The sequence below is a fragment of the Pagrus major genome, chromosome 16 (genome assembly GCF_040436345.1).
Source record: "Pagrus major chromosome 16, Pma_NU_1.0".
Classification (NCBI taxonomy): Eukaryota; Metazoa; Chordata; class Actinopteri; order Spariformes; family Sparidae; genus Pagrus; species Pagrus major.
Window position 1 is genome coordinate 19,307,324 of NC_133230.1, and position 20,926 is coordinate 19,328,249.

The window sequence follows — 20,926 nt, forward strand, 5'->3', positions numbered from 1 at the left end:
TATTTCATTGCAGCCAAGATTCCCTCTCTTCTCTGATTGGCTGAGAGGACTGAGACAGGTGTCTGATAGGACAGGTGTAGAATCATTAACTCTTCCCTGGCTGGAGAGAAACTGGCTCGCATGTGTATGAGTGTGTGCACACTTTGCAAGACAATCCGAGGCAGGAGGGTTTCGAATCTCATTATGGTGCCGGATAAAAGGGCGAGATTGGAGAGCCATAGGTGTGAAAGGTTTAGTAATGACCTGGAACTGGGCTTTAAGATGTTAATAGTTTTCCAGTATCATTTTCCACCTCTACCTTCATGTCATACACAGGTTTTGGTTTCTTTATTTTCTGGGGAATTATACATGTATGTATGGGGGCTTTAGTGTTGTGGTCAAAACTCCTGAAGGGAGGCGGGCTTAAAGGAATCTTGTATGTAAGAATGAATGTTTTAAATTAAAGTGGAACAAGTTGAGTATATTTAGGATATAAACAGGAAAACGAGAAATAATATGAAGGTATTTCTTAGATTTAGAATGAAATTAAAATGTTTTGTAAGTTTTGCTTTTTAGTGAAGACATTTGAATTCACACAATTATGCAGCAAAACGTACACACACAGAATTTACTCTCTAATTCCAATATAAACTATTTAATACCAGTGATGGAATGTAACTAAGTACATTTACTCAAGTACAATTTTAAAGTTTGGTACTTTACTTGAGTGTTTCCATTTTCTGCTACTTTATACTTCCACTCAGTTACTATTAATCACTATTTTGGAGGCAAATATTGTACTTTTTACTTCACTTTATTTATTTTATAACTTTAGTTACTAGTTACTCTGCAGGATGCATGCTGCACTGGAGCCACAGAGCATTTTTAAATTAATTTATTTTATCACAATCAGATGAAAAAGGCTGATAATTGGTTGATTTAAAGCATACAGTTTATACACACATTTAAATATATGTATAATTTACTTTTATTTGTACTTCTGATAATTAAGTATGTTTGATATCAGATACTTTAAGACTTTTAGTCAAGTATTATTTGTATGGCTGACTTTCACTTTTGCCAAAGTGATATTTTAACACAGTATCAATACTTTTGCTCAAGTATGACTTTTAGGTACTTTTTATAACACACACAAAAAAAACCAGAAAAGAGCAAAAACAAATATATTTTTAAGTAATAAATAATTGTTTGAAAGTATTTACACGTTATTTTTTGATACAAATAATTTCCCGGCCTAACTGAACCTGTGTGAAACTGAAACTGTGTAAATTTAACGGTAAACTTTAAATAAAAATAGCAATTGATCCAGTTGGAGCACATTTTAACCACTTTATATAATGTTGGATATTTTGATCCACAACAATAAATCAGATTTGATAGAAATGATGTTTGGTATAAAAAGACAGCAGGAGATAACAATAGCTGTTAAACAAAAAAAAGTAGATTTATCCAAAAAAGATTTATCCAAATACATTACATGAGTACAGTTCAGTTCAGTTCAGTTCAGTTCTGAACTGAACTGAACTACATGAGTATTTGTACTTAATTTCCTTTCACCATTGCAATTTCTTAATATTAACATGAAAATAAAATAAATTTGCTCTTCCCATGGCAAACTAAATTATGTAACTGTTTCTGCCATTTGAACTATTTTTATTGGCCTGATTAACAGGCAATTCAGTGATGCATTTATGACTTTGCATGTAGAAGTGGAATTTAATTTAGAATATAAACCCTGGGAAGGTGGAGCACAGACAGTTTTTACGAGTGTAGACTACACTATAGGATGAAATGTTCAGTTTCACATTGACTTCACGGTAAAACACACACGCGCACACACACACACACACACACTTCCTGACAAATAAAGCCCAAACTCACAACTCGTGCTGCCAGGAACCGAAAAGCAGTGAGGCTTGTAAGGTCTTCGTGTCAGTCAGGGATATCATCTTCCACCCACACACAGGTGTACACTCACACAAACACACTCACACAAACGCACACAGAGTGATGTGCTTGTGTATAATTACATGTGGCTGTGTATCTCTTCATACGTGTGTGTGTGAGCACCTCTTGCGGCTGACACCTGAGGGAATCTGGCGTGGTAACACACAAGGGTGCGTGCTGTGCAGCTTGCCCACACACTCACACACACCCTTGTACAATAACACACACACACACACACACACACACACACATACACAGAGGCCCAAGGGCGAGTTGGCATCGAGTCAAAAGAGTAAGAGAAAGAAGGAAGACTTTTCTGTGTACGGCACACCTTCAATATACTTTGCACGTTAATTAAAATTAATTAAAGAAGCTCTATCCTAGATTACTTCACCCTCTACTACAAATGTGGCTAGACTAAAAACTTACCATATGTTGTACATTTATGTTTTACCAAACATCTCATGCAGACATAAACCACTAGAACCAATAGTTGTAAAAGAGGCAGAGGTGAACAGAGGATGGATGGATCACTTTCATCAGCTCGTTCAGGGTGTGAACACTCTTTCTCTCATCTGCACTTTCTTTCTCTCCCTGGCACTTTGTCTTTCTTATATTTTCTCTATCTGTCCCTCATTAGTGCTGCGAAATTAACACATCACAGTGTCAAACTCTTTTATTCCCACTCCCTGTTTCTCTCTCTTTGCACTTCAACTACAGGGAAATCCCATAAGGCCCTGATGCACACATCTAAACAAGAACAGCCTTTGAAACACACTGGAAGTGTGTGATCAATGCTTCAGTGAGGGAAATTTTCATAAATTAAAAATGTAACTCCTATAAAACATGCAGGTATAACGCGATATGATAAGATATACTGTTTTGCAGTGGCGGACTCAGGATGTTTGAGGGGCAGGGGTGAAAAAATTAAAAAGGGCACCAGTGCTTTTATGTAACCATAGAGAAATCTGTCTCAGACTCAAATGCTGTGCACATATAGCTGCCTCCACAGTGCTGACAATAACAAAATAACGTATAAACAAAGCAACGCATACTGTAACAAAACTCAAACTACATGTATTGCCCATTGCACTATAAGCAATATTTGCTTGATATTTTACTGTTAATATTGGCAGCAAGTTCTAAATATATGTCGAGTTATGCAATGACCCTAAAAAGAAACTTCTTCTAATTTTAGGGAAATCAGACAGTGTTCAATCAGTCCATTTTCAATTACTAGTTTAACATAGATAACATTAATGCTGGAGTGCAGCAAGTCGACTGAACATGCAAAACATCAAACCAAAAAAAAAAAAAACAACAAAAAACCCCCCACAATATATCAATAAAATAATTAAATTAACAATAAATTAATAATTATTTGGGTTTCAATGAATTTTCCTTTTAATTGGTACCAACATACATGCTTGTTTACAGGAAACTTGTAAGAACATGATCTGAAAGTTATGAACTTATAATAATACAGCTTGCAAAACACAAACCCACAGCTACAATAAATAATAACATACAACAATTCCCAAAATGAAATTGTCTAACATTTTTAGTGTGTTTTCACTAATCCAAGATACAGAGTCTAAGTATGCGTGCGCAGGAATATTAGAAAGGTGAGCTAACAACAGCAGAAGTCTGGTCTCTGTTGGGTGTCTGTAGTTTTTCTAAATTTTTTAATGTAAACGTACAATCACACTAAGAAAAGAGAATCTACCTTTGCACAAAACTTAACACTTGCCTGTCTAAGGTCCTGTCAAACTTATCCTAACACTCTTTTCTGTGTTTAACTATCATGTTGTGTAAAAGTGTGAATGGCCCCCATAGAGACCTGTGGCTCAATCCTTCAGGGTGGGAACGATTGGAAGATGGATGGATGTCACAAGATGTTCAAACGACTTCCTTTCATGCCTTGAAACTCACCCACGGAGTAAGAAACCAAGACCTGAAGTGTCCTTGTGCTTTGGTCTGTTGAATGTGTGCCTGTTTTGTGTGTGTGTGCGTGTGAGCATGCAGCCATGCATGGTGGCATACAAACAGATATCAGTTCTGGCTCTCCGCAAGACTGCCGCTGAGAAAGGGGCTCTCTCATCACCTTTCTCCTCCCACTATGTCCCTCTTTCTCTTTTTCCTGTCTCCCACTTGCTCCTCCTTTCACCTTCTTTTCTTGCTGCTGCTTTCCCTTACGACTGAACCACCAAACCCCGCTCTTACTGCTTAAGAGCATTTTCATCACCCTGAACGTAAAGACCACGCAGATTAAAACTCTTGAGCCGCGGTGATTAAGTCACGCGAGGTGAAGAAACCAATGAAAAAGGAAGGCCGTTCTTTAGTTCTGCGTCTGATCTTTCTCACCAACTCCCACATATTATACATATCTCTCTATCTCTTTCTCTTCCTGTATCTCTTAATCTACTCTAATGCCTGGTTTGACATGGAGGAATGTGTGCAAAGGGTTGACAGAGATATAAGGAGCCCGGGGCGTGTTGCTCTCTATCTGCTCCTCACATTGGGAAACCAGCAAGTATTGCACCTGTTACCGGAAGGCTGCGACACATTTCCCTTTTTCCACTAATGTCCCACCCTTACCCACTATGTTCTGCTAAATATTCAGTTTAATTACAAATGTATGTAATGCGTGTAGTTATGTTATGTCACTGTTTTCAGGACACAGTGTGCAATTAGTTTATCAGTATGTGTGTTTGCACGATTCGTTGACCTCTGCCAGGTGCTCTGACCTCCTCAGAGCTGTGATACTTCGGTGAATGGTGAGACCTCTTTAGCAGAATCCTGCTGTCACTTTGTTTGGCCTGGACTTGGAGAGGCTCCAAGAGTCTGGAAAGACTCTCTAACCCCACCACCACCACCTCTTCCTCAGCCTCACTCCTTTTTAATATCCCCCCCCACCAGGCAGCAGCCACTCCCAGAAACTCCACATTGCCCCGAGTAAGGGATCAGGGCCAGGGAGGAGGAGAGAAGGGGGATTTGGGTGTAAGAACATGGAGAGAAAAGGGGAAATTGAAGGGTGAGGAGGTGGCGGGAAATATATGAAAAAGCAGCGGATTGACGGTAATGCTGGCAGAGATTGAGAGGAGAGAAAATGGGGAGCTGACAGGATCTCTTCAAGTTTCAGCACTTTGACATTTGCATGTTGGCTATTAGAGATTAGGACACCACGTTGCCTGGGGCAAAGAGAAGCTGCAGAGGAGAACACGATAGTTGCATTGCTCAATACATGCATTTCTTGGAGCTCTGCTCGGGGGCGTACGTGTTGACAAAGTAGCTACGAGGGGATTTTACAGGCAACAAAAAAGGAACTGAGTTCCTGCTATTTGGTCATAAAACATCATAAAACACAAATGCATGCCTCGTGTAACCCTAAAAGGATTATTATTACTGTATGAGTCCAAGATAAAATTAAGTAGTGTTTAAAGTGTTTAAATTATCGGTTGTTTGCCTGTAACTAGATGAATATAAAAACATTTCCTCATCCTAAAATTTGGATACAATTTTAATTACCTCAGCTTAATAAAAAAGTTGTTCACTTCTCCAAAATAAGCTAAGCTTCTCCTTTCCCACATGTGCAAAAGCATTCAGTTTGCACTACCCTTGATCTTCAGCCTGAAATATGTGTGCAATGTTAGCTTCAAAACAGATTAGCTTCGGAGAAATTATTTGAATTCTCGTCAAGGACTCTGTGAAGTTCAACAGAGTTTTCATCAATTCCTGGTGTTTATTCTACTGTAAGTTAGGTCCGTTCCACGCACACTGAGAAGAACCTCGTGTTTAAGAAGTCTGTTGGTGTTCAGTCTCTGTCGTGTTTGTTAAGAGTCACACCTCTTTCATTTCATTTCTCAGACTCCGCTTTTGTTTTTGGAGGATTGGTAGGAACACAAGTGAAAGAGCCGGTAAAGAATGTGGAATGACAGATGAATGCTGTAGGCATATGCACACACACAAACAAACACGTACATCTTCCATTATGCTCTCTTACATATAAACATGAAGTGGTAGATTTAGACAGGTGATAATCTCATCTGTCAGATGAGCCACATCTCTGCATCATCTGCCATATCTACTGCCAGACGAATTAATGAAGCGATGCCAAGAAACCCAAGGAGTGTCGAAAATTAAAGAAACATTACCTGTTATAGAATATCGATTTAGTTATCGCAACTGGCAGCATTTGATATTTGAAATTGGATAACAGGTACATGGAAATCTTAGAGTTGTGTGAGAGCGTTCACATGTTTAATGAAGACTGCTGCAGGCTGACACGAGAGATCCGACGGCCATCGTCAGGGTTTGGAGCTAAAAACTCAAACACACTGCACAAATATGAACGGAACTACAAACTACAAAGAGAAAGCGAGGTTTAGCATGTGGTAAAGTTATATTATCAAGATTAAAAGGTGACACACCAACACATACAGAGACACTTTATGGTGTTAGGCCACTGGTTGTGGTCCCACCCATGTGGAGGGCAGGTATTGGGCCTATCTACATATTAGGTTTCATTCTGGACCCCTCAGGCTAAAGGTGGGTGCATCTTCACTTCATATAACGAGGAGGAGGACTCTCCTATCTGCAGCAAATAACAATTGGAAAGAATTGTGGCTAATTGCCCTCTGACACTCCCAGAATGCATGTATAGTCAAACACCTGCTGTCTCTCTAGTAGTGCTGGTGTGTACAACATTTAGGGCAGCTCATTGGTCTTTTAATAAAAAGGCTATACAAAGGTTTTGCAAGTTATAGTCCATTGAAAGATTAATCAGAGAGTTTGGAAAATGTGCTCAACCACATTGTTGTCGAGAGTTGGATGAGAAAATTGATGCCCCTCCCATGACTGTAGGCTAAATATGAGGCTGCAGCCAGTTAGCTTAGCATTAAGACTTGAAACAATGGGAAACAGCTAGCCTGGCTCTGCAAAGTGTCTGAACAGTGTGTACAGTGTATAACTGAAACATCTTGATTGGCAAGAGAGATAGCAAATCTAAAGTGAGCTTTTTGAGGCAGTCTTAATGCTAAGCTAAGCTAACTGGCTGATGGCTGTAGCCTCAGATTTACTGGTGTTGACCTTATCTAACTCTCTGCAAGAAGTGTATTTCCACAAGTGTCAAAACATTCCTAACTAGCGAAAATCTTGTGCTAGAATCACATCAGCCGCTTCGCCCGCTAACATGTTGACATTCCAACCCATGACCACTCAATAGTCATTACTAGTTTATTACATGAGACTTCACCACACCTATCTTGGAACTCTGTCTTCATTTTGATCTCAACTACACCCCTATGAAAGTTTGTGAAAGCATCTTGCAGAGTTGTGATGCTATCGTGCTGACACAAATCTGACAGACTGCAATATAAACACCTCTATAGGCCACACAACTCGGAAGATCTGGGTATTGTCAAACCCGGGTTGTCGAGCTCTTTTGGCTTCACAACGCCACTGAGCAGCTTTCATAGCAGTGATTGGGGCTCGGCCTCCAACACTTTGTCCAGATTTAATATAACGAGCTTGGAGTCTTTTACAAGACAGGACAGGCCGGGTTAACATGCTAACTTTGACATGATGTCAAAACTCACTTTTTGATTCCTTTAAACAAAAATTCTCACATATTGCACCTTTAAGGGCACAAAGAAAATATAGGCCTTGAAGAATGGTCAGGATATATCATAGTTAATGGGCTACAACAATTAAAATAAACAGTTGGACAAATCAAAAAAAGGGATCCAACTAAAAAATCTCTCAAAAAATATCCACAGTATTCCTCAGCTGTATCCGTGCCAGCCCGTGCAACATTAAAGTGTGACGGAAAATAATTTGGCAACGAGAAAGAGTCAAGCGTCAAATATCGCGGCAAAAGCATTTTCTATGAATATCTGCGGGGTGAGCTCACTCTGTCCCTGTAGCCGTAGGCCCTCAAACACCCTGGAGAAAAGCTGAGACTGATATTTTGGTGAAAATTTCCTGCAGGCGGTAACACAACGCGCAGGCGGTGTAGGTTCACAGGAGATACAGTGCAGCTCATATTCTCCACAGAGAGACAACAATGCAACAGTCTGCTCTTTCTCTTCAGCAGAAAGGGACAATGTGGCAATAAAAAGGCACAATGTTCCCTGGTGTTTCAGTTGTTTGTGTGAGTCAAATGTGGGTGCATGATTTTTTTTGGGTGTGTGTGTTACATTGCAGTATCAGTGTGTATACAGGCATGGATGTTCACTTGCGGGTCAGAGTCAAGTGGAAACTGAAGAAGATGAGGGCAGCAGTGAGAATGTGTCTGTGGGAACGGTTCGATCACTTCTCTGCACATCCTCTCCTTTCTCTAACGATAAACATCTCTCTCTCTCTCTTCACATCTCCTCCTCCTCCCTTCTTTTCTCATCCACCCATCATCCCTCTCTGTCCCTCTTTTTCTATGGATGAGTGGTGATATTCCCGTGGGATAGTGGAGGAGGAGAGCTTTCCAGGGAGTGTTGCTTCATCATCCCAAATAAAGCAGGGAACATGTTCAGACCACCTCACCTCGGGTTCAGTGATGAAAACCTCAGACAGAAACTATTTTTTTTTTGCAGGCATGCCGTCCCTGTAAACACAGTCCCTCTTTTCCGTCATCAGTCTCTTCTTCCATCCTGAATCTTCATCTTTTTATGTCAAGTTTTGGGATTTTTTCTTGAGATTATTTCACAATCTGTTAATATTTACAGCAATAACTAAATATATGGGTCTAAATATCAACATTGCTTTAATGGTTTTTCTTCTATATATTGTTTTTAATCTCAAAAAAGAAAAAAAAAAAGTTTATAGACTTTCAACCAGCCAACTCTGATTAGAGGGTAGAAAAAATTTTCCATGTTCACCTGCGATACCTCACCATAATCTATTTCTCTCTCTCTCCCTCCCTTTTCCTTTCTTCCCCTCGCGCCCAGTTTCAGTCTACATGTCTCGGCTCGTCTGAGGTTTAGAGGAACCACGCACTCCTTTTCTCCTCAATCGCCTGGAACAATCACAACGTGCCCTGCTCAAGGGCCACAGCAGGGCGCGCCCCATCTCAGGCCCAGGAACAAGGAAGACTGACGTACTTATCGATGCACAATCCCTGTGACCTCTAGGCTTAGTCCACAAGTCTGTCACCATAGAGACATATTACTCAGTTTTTCACTGTAATAAACTATCTGCTTGTCTGTTGTTTAATCCTGAGGGGAATCACTCCAGAAATCTCCTGTAAAGGTCAAAAGTTCACATCTTCTCTTGTTTCTTCTTCTGCTAGTCTTTTTAAATAATCCTTCTGAATGTTTTTTTCTTTTTTAAGATTTAGTTTACATAGTGAAATCCTTTCACAATAAGGCCGATGTGGAGATTTATCAAAGAAATGTATTTTTCAAAATTGTTTCTTCTGACTCTTTTCAATTTATTCCTTTAAATGTATTTATTTATTCCTAAATTTCTACAAAAGTCCCTAACTCAAATAGCTGCTGCTGCAAAACATTTAATAGAGGAGTTAAGATTTAATTTGTGTCATTGAGTCCTTGCACACATAAAATCAACACGCTATATAGCACTGGGAATTGGTTAACTTTAGCCAGTACCAATTGGTTGTTTTGACCCAGTGATGGTATCTAATCTCCTGCGGTACTGTTAAAATATGGTTACGTTGATTCAGAAGCAATAAGCTCAAGCTCTTTACCTTTAGACTGTCCCAAATGTATTGTTAGTTGTACAAAAGGATGTGCATAGGAGATTAAAAACTGCAAAATTAAACATATTATCAACAATCATTGACAAATAGGATGTGAGTTTTAAAAAGTTGTTTTAAACAAAGCATAATTTAGTTTGAGCCAATAAAACGAGTGATATAAAAAATGACACTAACACCAAGTCAAAACAATCCATTGTCATGGGTGGATTTCTGCCCATGGGTACTGGGGTAAAGTTAAACCAGTATTGTTTTTAGAGCTACCACAGGTAATTGATTATAGTATATGAATCGCGAAATCGAAACTATTTTAATAATCAAAAAAATCTGTTTTAGTTCATTTTTAGTTCAAAATGTCAAAATCCAGTTTTCCACTTCTTAGATGTGAATGTTTTCTGGTTTATTTACTCCTCTGTGACAGTAAACTGAATCAACACTGTTCAGATTTAACATTTGACATTTACAAAACCAAACCAATAATCAATTAACTGAGAAACAATCAAAAGATTAATCAGCAATGAAACAATCGTTCGTGGCAGCCCTAATTGTGTTGATGCTGTAGTGACCTGAATGGGGTCCATTTTGTTTCAGGTTTGTGATTTTCACAGTTTACTCAGTAGAATTAAAGAAGAAATGCATATGGATTGTAACAAAATGCAAAAGTCTGAGGAGGCTGCCTCTTTAACTGCCGTCCATCTGTTTTGACTGAGTCTTGGGTATTTCGGTCTCGGAGGAGTAAAATTGTGATCTAATCATATTTAAGTTTTACATTTATGTTTTTCATCCGCTGAAATTGTTGTGCAATTATTTCTGCAAACCAGATCAATTACTTCCTGGTAGGTGTCATGTTTTCAAAGAAGGAAATGACCGTTATAATGGGTCAAATAGTACAGAAACAAAATGAGTGAACGAAGGTCGAAATAGTCTCAGAAATTAAGATCTGCCAAAAACAATTTTAGGTCACAAATAAACTGAAGTTATTTGCAGCAGCAACTGACATCTTCCACATCTTCTACATTGACTAGTTGTGTTTACTTAACATTTGAGGCAATATTTGCATATGAAATTGCCACATAAACAACATTTTCTGAATACCTTGAATCCAGCTTGGGAAGATTAATTAATGCAAAGTTTAGATGCAGAAAGAAAGTTGTGTGAACGTCCCATCTTATCTGAACACTGAATTAAAACTTTAACAGCCTCACACTACTTAATGTTTTGGCTGCTTTGGTGTAAAGGTCATTCATCAACAACACATACAAAGGAACATTGTGTGCAGGAATAAGGATCTTAAATGTAATACAGTTTTAATCAGACTTCCATCAATAGTTATATCAGTCCATCTAACAGACTTTTTGAGTCACATCCGTCACACGTGCACCTGCTATTGTCTGACTTTAGTCTCTCCTGAAAGGAAATTCACCTGCCAGTGCAACAGGGGGGAGGAGAGGGAGAAAGGGAATGACAGAAAGAATAGAGGAGGCAGGGAGAGACAGTCATGCCTTCAAGACAAATGTGTCTTGTCACCCGTTTAAAAGAGAACGCAAATCAAGGCAGAAGTGTGAATGGAAGACTGGAGAAGATGTGAGGAAAGAGGAGGGAGGGAGGGAGGGAGGGAGGGAGTTGTCGTCTCCTGCAACAAGTTTAACCTGAATCCAAAGCTAACAAGATGCTGTGATTGCAGGGTGCTGAAAATATGAAGGAACTACCAAAGACAACAGAGGGAAAAAAAAAAGAAAATTAAACACAGGCTTTTGTTCGCTGTGCTCTCTGCTGTCTCTCCTCAGGTTTCAGACAAGAGCTGTCACACACACACACACACACACACACACACACACACACACACACACACACACACACGCACACACACACACACACACACACACACACACACACACACACACACACACACACACACACACTTAAACAGACACTAACTCACAAAAAAAACTGGGAAGGGATGTGGCAGACAAGATAAAGTTAGCGCATAATCGCTTGTGTCTCAGGTCAAGCTGCAGTGCCAGGAAGCATGCAGGTGCTGTCTGCACACACAACCCCAAAAGTCAAATAAAATCCTGCACACTGCACACTGTCCAACTCTGAACACTCCTCATGCACTTGCACTGTATTCACTTATTAGTAAAGATACAAAGACAGTTATAGAAACCTGTGACACACACGGTGCACGACTCGCTTCCTGGTAGAAGAGGTATTTAGATCCTTTACAAGGAACTTTTAACTGGTTATTAATACTGATGCCTCAGTGTGGCCTATATAAGCAAACTACTATTGCTGTATAAATATGTTTATTCAGAAAGCTTGTCACCAGGTCAGATTCTGACATAAACAGGTTGGATAAGTCATAAAATCAAAAATATTATTCATGGCCGAGTGCTGAGGATGACTTGATGGGTGTCACTGCTTGAGGAAAGAATGGCACCAAAACCAAAGTTACTTTGTTTCACCATCGTCATCTTTTTTCCACAGAGGACACCAGAATCAACACAAAAAGGGAAGTTCCTTGTTGTAGCTTTAAGTAAAAGTAGCAATGACTTTGAAAACATTCTGATTTCAGTGAAAAACCTGCAGAATGACCCCTTTCAGCTTGCTATATTATCATATAACTGGATTATTATGGCTGATGCATTAATATACAAGTAGCATTTTAATGTTGCTTCTCTATTTCAGTTATCTAATAATGCAAAACAGGCTAGACAAACAGACTAGAACAGTCTCGCCAAAGTGAGGTCACAGTTGGCTCGCCACAAGGTTTTATTTGGCCCGGTAGATGTCTCTCGCAAAAACAAAAAATAATGACAAGAAAATGTTATTAATCTAATAATAATCTATGTTTTTTGTGAGATAAAATTCTCTTTAAATTGACCTTTACAGGATCCCTTATTATTATTTTTTCTGAGCACTTTGTGCATGAAGTCAGCCAATAAGGGAACCTGGAATCCTACTGAAGCTCTGAGAGGCAAGTGAAAAAAAACCTAGATTATCCTAGCAAAACATTTTATCACCTGTTCTTACATCATAAACACAGGAGATTTAGATTATCAATTTAGATTAGATTTAGAAAATTGATCGCTGGATTCATTTTCCTATTTGCCTCCATGAGCTTCCAGATCATTTCACATTTCAACAGTGTGTACGCTGTACGGTTGAGAACCAAAGTGGAAATAAAAGGAAATCACCACCTCATTTTATACACACCCAACTAACTGCGACACTCTGAGATGTGTAACGTATACAGTGCGTCGGGGTCAATAGTTGAGACAAAGTGTTACCTTACTCCTCTCATAACTGCGGGTGAGAAAAAGTACAGGCCACAAACCATGGGAAGTGTTGAATGTGGGCTCTCACAACATCTCAGTCCTCATGTCGCTGTATCGGAGTTTGGCATCCAGGGTTTTGAAAATTCACACTGAAACCACGTGAATAAAAATAGTAGTCGTGTAACATTTTTTTTCATTGTGTAACATGGAACATTGTGTACTGAACACAAAAAACAGAATCTAGAGCAAAATGTCAGTTAAAGTGTTGCTCAATCATTTGTCATTGTATCCTGACACACGATGACTCTGGTATGAGGCTGTCAGTACCATGATGTTTTAAATCGTGTACCAAAGCCCTGAGTCACAATCATGTGTCATGATATAAGTATGTCGTAAATCCTAACTTTGTCAGAAATACTTAAATAATGTTGAATGAAGGGAGTGCATACCACTTCATACAACTGAAAGTTTTGTAGTGTCAGATGATTAGTGATTTACGATGTGAATATTAAGCTCGTCAGTCAGTTTTATGTATCTATTTTCATCCCAAATAACAAATTTAACTAAGATTGGTTTAACAGAGTAATAAGGACAAAGACAGACAGAAATGATGAAGGTGAAATCATATTTAATATTGAAAGAAGTGACAATAATGTAATATTTGAAATAAAACAAATATAATTTTAATTGTTACCTAAATTGATCAGTGATGACATTTTCATGATTTCACATGATTTTAAAGATACTATAAAGCCTCGTGACCACAATTTAGACCCATATGATCTAAATTTGTATTCCACTCCACCTGTCTATAGTCTTCAATGGACTTGAGGCCAAAATGTTACTTACAGCCTTTAAAAGCCTCTCATCTGTGTTCACGCATAAGAAATCCATAATTACAGAGATTAGCAGACTGTAATTCTCCTCTCACACTTAATAGCCAGGTATGGCACACAGGACTACAAAGCTCTGAATGAGCCGGGTATGCACAGGGCCACCTGGAGGTTAGATGGACACAGTTTTGCTGTTTTGATTATTATCTCAGTAGTCTGGTGGTTCGGCGTGTTCTTCCCTCAGGAATGCGTCTGTACTTTTGAAAGAGGTTGGGCTAATTCTCTAACGATTGCTGTGAATTTTAACGAAGCTGGAAATTGATTGCTCTCCTGTAATAAGCTGTAGAATGGTACAAAACAGGATTATTATAAGAATCTCTTTAATGGCGAGAATAACTCATATGGAACAAGCAAATATTCACGTTTACTGAAAAATATAATGAAATCAGGTTTGGGAGGGTAACTTTAAAAAAGTACTCTGATACAGTTACTAATTACCCGTTAACTGAATGTAACTTGAGTACTTTCTGTTAACTTTCAATAAGATGACTTTTATTTAATCTTAATAACATGCATTCTCTTTCACTCAAGACCAGAGTGATGATGTGTGAGACTCATGAAGTATTGTCGTGTGCACATGTGCATAGTTACAGTGCATACATCATTCTGTATTTTAAAACTGTAATCCTGTTAGTAATCCTCTTGTGTATCTGTAATCTAATTACATCTTTGTTCTGTAACTTTACTGGAATACAGTTACCTTTTTTTGTATCCTGATTACGTAATCCTGTTACATGTATTCTAGCCTGAATGTAATATATTAAAAATACATTTTATGGAAGGAGTCCACTTGACAATATATTGTCATTTTGCTTCAGGAATATATTACAAAACATAATTAATTCATATTTTGATATGTACAGATATGTAGCGAAAAATCTATTAAGTAAAATATATTTTGCATTTATTACTAGTTTTGTGTAAAATGTCATATTCTTAACAAGTTGTGGAAAAACTGCCATTATTGGTATATTTGTCAATATGTAAAGAATATATCAGTTCATTGTTAAATATGTATTTATATTTTAAGACAAATAAGATGGCACTAATTCCAAATATGTGTCATATCAGTAATAACATGAATTTATAAAAGGCAACATTTAATGATAAAAAACATTAACAAATGGTAAATTTACAGTTAATTAAACTTTAGTTAATTGTTATTTGATCGCTTCAGAAACCATTTATTGAGCAATTGTTTATCGCAAAGTTGCAACTGATTATTTGACTGTTTATAATACTTTGTAAATGGTAGATAAATACTGTTAAGTTCATCTGAAAACAATATTTGGAGGGCCATTATAAAGCTCATGCTCAACCTTTACACTTACATAATAAATGGTTTGGTTAACAGTACAATAACTATTAATTCAAGTTTAATTAACACACATGGGAAATATACATATAGAGAAATTATATTGTTGCGTATACATATACAGTATTAAATGAGGTATATGTAGCATAAGGGGAAATTAAAGCATGCGCCGGCTCTGAATTTGACATTGGCAATTGTGTTTTAGATGCTCATCAAGCTTTCACTGACATGAATAATATCTCGGACATAAAAGATTTGAGTCCTCTGGTGAAATGTAAAAAAATAAATGAGACTCCAGACACTCACTACATCAAACAGGAGTAGGAATGAATACAAATAAATGAAAGGCATCCGTCTGATTATTATGACTAAAGCGGATTCTGAGTATGTCTTTTGTCACATAAATTTCTTAATCCTGTTCAGCTGATGAAAAAGTGCACACAATGTCACCGAAACCAGCGCTCTGGAGGGATGCCCAAAAAGAACAATGGTAAGTTGATTTTTTTTTTTAACACCCACAGCCACAAGCTGTGCTCAATATTTTCACCTCAGCATTTATTTCTAGTGTTGTCATTGTCGCTTTGGAGTCATTGCTAGAAATGTTCCCGACAAGCCTGGACTTGCAGTGGATTTAGGAAAAGCCTGCTCTTCAACCACAGCTTCGTAACGTGTTAACATTCCTTCACAAGATGGAGTATCACCTCACGGCTGCAATGACTTCCTGTTGCATGGTGCCATATGCCGATGAATACATCCCCTTCATTCCCTGCTCCGATCTAACGTACAAGCATTCCTCAGTCATTACAAATGGATGCTGGTCTGTTTGGTTTTTAAAACAGGCCTGGCAGTTATTAAATACACACTGCCATGCTTAACGTTTGCATTCCTCTAGAGATGGTGGACGGCGCCCACGCATCACAAGTAACTGACAGGAGAGAAGGGAACCACAGATATTTTGTTGATGGTTAACAGAAAGTAATTAGAAAATGTATCAGGGTGTTGAAACGGTGTATTTTGTGGGTCAACAAAAGGAGTTTAAGGTGGGAAAAAATTAGACAATAGGATGCGTTGTCTGAGAAAGCTCCTTGTCTCTTGTTAATTAGTGGATACAACAGGCACTTCAACTTGGCACCAGAGGTTAAGAAGTTCAACGCAATCAAAACATCCATTTATCAATTCATTCTCTGTAACCACCTACCAGACCTTGGACAGATCATCAGATCAAGTCTTTGACCTCTGTCCTCGGAGCTTAGATGATTGAATGATTAGTCTATCAACAGAAAACTTAACATACAACAAGAAACTTTGAGCTGGTTACGAAAACAGTCTCGGCTCAATACTGATGTCTCTATATGATAGGTAATCAAGACCATCAGCCAGAAGATTGGCTATTTATAGTTACTCTTAATGCCTAAACTGTGTGGGATTCTGACTGTCATTATGGGCTCCTGGGAAATGTTAAAGCCCATTTTTAGGCTTAATTTTTAGGTAGGCTAGATTAATTGATAATACATAAAAATGTCATTGGTGAGGCTGGAACAATTAGTTGCTCAATAACTTAATTAACAGAAAAAGTAATCAGTTGCTATTCTGACAGCAGTGTTGTATAAAGTACCCAAAAGTCATACTTGAACATATTGTGTCAAAATATGATTTAAGTAGAATAGTACTTGAGTAAAAGTCTCAAAGTATCTGATATTTAGCATACTTAAGTATCAAATGTAGTTTAGTATCACAAGTACAAGTACAAGTAAATAATAAAAATATTTACATATATGTACTGTATATACTGCAGACTCAAGATGTCGGCTGGGCTCTGAGAAATTATAAAAGGCATATTTCACTACGGATCAAAGTAATAAATAAATCAGAATTAGCAGATTAATTGATAATCAGAATAAGTGTTTGTTGCACATCAGCCTGATAATACATTCATTTGGGGATTCAAAGCTGTATCTTTCACTTACAAGCACAAACACACACACACACACACACACACACACACACACACACACACACACACACAGATAGCACTGAACAGGTCTGTCCACTATGCAGGATGACCGGATGTCCTCAGGAAGGGCCACACCTTTACTTACTTAACCACCAGGATCTCAAGACGATGACAACTCCTGAAACCTAAGAAATATATAAATATTCAACTAATACTATCACAGGCCTTGACAGAGAAGCTGTAATTGTGTTATAGTAACAGTGTGAGGCTATGATAATTACTCAGAATAGATGCTTTGTTGAGCATTTGCATATTTAATGACATAAAATCATATTAAATTTAATTTCGTGGTGTTGTTATGAAGATGTTTGTTTGTCAATTGTATTAAAAAGACATGAAAGAGGTTTTTAAATAGATTTTGATGTGTATAAGCACAAATCATCGCATGTATTAGATTAAATTCATAATAAGCTGTTTTTTATTGATAATTAACATTAAAAATGATACTGAAGTGACATTATCAGTCTGTGCTGATGATGCTTTACGTGTTGGATTGTTGGAACAAATTGCATCAATTCACTGGGAATTGTTCTGTCATTTTTTAAATTTAATTTATCATCACAGTCACAATCTAATGTGTGTAGTAGTTCACAAAACCAACTAAATCACAAGTAAAGTAATCAAAATGAATTCACTTCAAACTAAACTGCATAAGAAGTCCAAGAGGAAGACTTTACAGAAAAACCTAAACACTACACATTCTTTTGTTTTCTGTATTCTTGACACTTTGATAATGACAGTAATTGCTAGGTGCATTCACCTTGAATAATGGTTCATACTACATATGAGGCCATGCATTGGAAAAAAGACATTTATCTGCATACCTCCACATACCTGTTGACACCCTGAGGAAGAAGCACCTGTTCACTGTCTCTATTTATCCTACCCCCCAAACCAAAAGCCACTGAGCTGTAAATCAGTGTCTTAGTGACAGATACCTACGAGCCATAATGCCGCGTCTCATTCCAATAAGTCGTGAAGGACATCAGACTGTGACAGGCTGGGAAGGAGAGAGGCTTTGTAGTTTGGAGGGAGATGATGGTTTAATGACACACCAGGTCCCTGACTGTCAAAGCACAGACAGTCTACTGCATTTTGTATTGCCTTGTTATTGAAATATGCTGTACAGATAAACATCCCATGCCTTCATCTACAGATATGCTGCTATTGGATTAAACCAGCCTCTGTAATGCATTTACAAATGATTTTGTACCATTTATAGTGCATGCATGCAATCCACTTAAAGAAGATGCACAAGATTTTCCTGATAACTCTTTTAGATGTCAGGAAGACTGTTTTCACTGGATGTCATGGCAATCTGACTAGCTTTTTGGACTCTGAAGAAGAGGGTGAATACATCCATTTCCAATAAAAACGTATTCAAATGTGTGCTATGATGAAAAATTCGATCTGAGCATTCGCAGCAGAAATCATCACTTCACAGTTCTTGCAACACGCCAGTCAGAAAAAAGGCAGTGCCAAAAATAACCACTTTCTTATATAACTTTCATATGAAGCATGCATTCAGGTATTTACAGTGTCAGATCATTGCAGGCAAAGAGTGGAATTAAATACCAATGAAACATCAAATGACAGCGGGGACTTTGAATGTCTCGGCTTCCATTAGGGCACAATGGGACAGGCTGATGGTGTCCTCCCAGCTGTGGTGTTTCACTCCCTCTGCTGGTTAGCAAACGAAATGTGAAGAGCAAACTCAAATCGAGAGTTTGTGTTAACACCTGAGACTGGAGTAGAGTAAACTTTAGTTTAAGTTCAGTATTTCCTATTTTGCAACAACTTGTAATAACTATCATTATTAAATGGTCAATTTATAGTTTATTAAACTTTAGTTAATAAGTATTTCACCATTAACAAACCATGAAATGCTTTAAAAACCATCTATTTAGCAATCATTTATTGTAAAGTTGTAAAGTACTGTTAAGTTGCAGTTAATGTTTACAATACAATAATGTTTAAAATGGTTATAAATATGGTGTAGTTCATAAATAAACATTATTTGGATGGCCGTAAAGTTACAACAGATGTTTATCAACCTTAACAATTACTTAATACATTTTTTTTAATAAAGCATTTCATTGTTTGTTTATCGTGAGATAACAGTTAACTCAAGTTTAATTAACTATAAATTTACCATTTATTATTGAGCTTACCTTCCTATTTAAATATTACATTAAACCGCAGCTCACTCGTGTCACCACAGCTACTGCACTGTCACCACAGCTACTGCACTTTGCCATATTTCTTGCCAATTCCACATGTGGAATCAATGACTCATCAGTTCCTCATATGATTTATGATTTTACCCGTGATGGAAATGTTAAAAAACTCTGCTGTCTTTTCAAACAGCAAGCTAACACCCTTCATTGACATGCCTTTGTTTTGTTGTGCAGCTCCAGTTATAGAAACACTGTTACTGACACACCTGTACCGTGTCCCTCCTTTCACTGCTGCAATGACACAAAGAGAAGAGAAAACATACCATTAGTGTTATTCAGGATTACAATATGATGTCATGTCAGATAGTCATTATCACTCATTCCTTCTGGATCAGGAGGGGCAGCCCACATTCAGATTAATGTATTATATAAAGAAATAACCTTTGTGTCACCTCATTTATTTATGTAGTCTGTTTGTGATGGATATGATGAATGAGTTAAAAAAAATAATAACTGGGCTTTGACATGTCCTAGATGTCTGGCTAATGTCACCAGGGCAATACTCATAATAAGAATTGAAATTCATTTTAAATTTGGTAAGTCATAATTATGAGATTTAAAAGTTGAAATTATGAGATAAAAAGTCAACATTCATCTCATGATTTTGAAGTTTTATCTCACAATTTTGACATTTTATCTCATAATTGTGACATTTTATCTCATAATTGTGACATTTTATCTCATCATTGTGACAATTTATCTCACAATTTTGACATTTTATCTCATCATTGTGACATTTTATCTCATCATTGTGACAATTTATCTCATAATTGTGACAATTTAACTCATAATTTTGATATTTTATCTCATCATTGTGACATTTTATCTCATCATTGTGACAGTTTATCTCATCATTGTGACAATTTATCTCACAATTGTGACATTTTATCTCATCATTGTGACATTTTATCTCATCATTGTGACATTTTATCTGACAATTGTGACATTTTATCTCATCATTGTGACAATTTAACTCATAATTGTGAAATTTAACTCACAATTGTGACATTTTATCTCATCATTGTGACAATTTATCTCATAATTGTGAAATTTAACTCATAATTTTGAGATTTTATCTCATCATTGTGAAATTTAACTCACAATTTTGAGATTTTATCTCATCAATGTGACAATTTATCTCACAATTTTGACATTTTATCTCATCATTGTGACATTTTATCTCATCATTGTGACATTTTCTCATCATTGTGACAATTTATCTCATCATTGTGACATTTTATCTCACAATTGACATTTTATTGATGAGATGGTCTCATCATTGTGACATTTTATCTCATCATTGTGACAATTTATCTCATAATTGTGACAGTTTATATCATCATTTTGACATTTTATCTCATCATTGTGACATTTTATCTCATCATTTTGACATTTTATCTCATCATTGTGACAATTTATCTCACAATTGTGACATTTTATCTCATCATTGTGACATTTTATCTCATCATTGTGAAATTTATCTCACAATTGTGACATTTTATCTCATCATTGTGACATTTTATCTCATCATTGT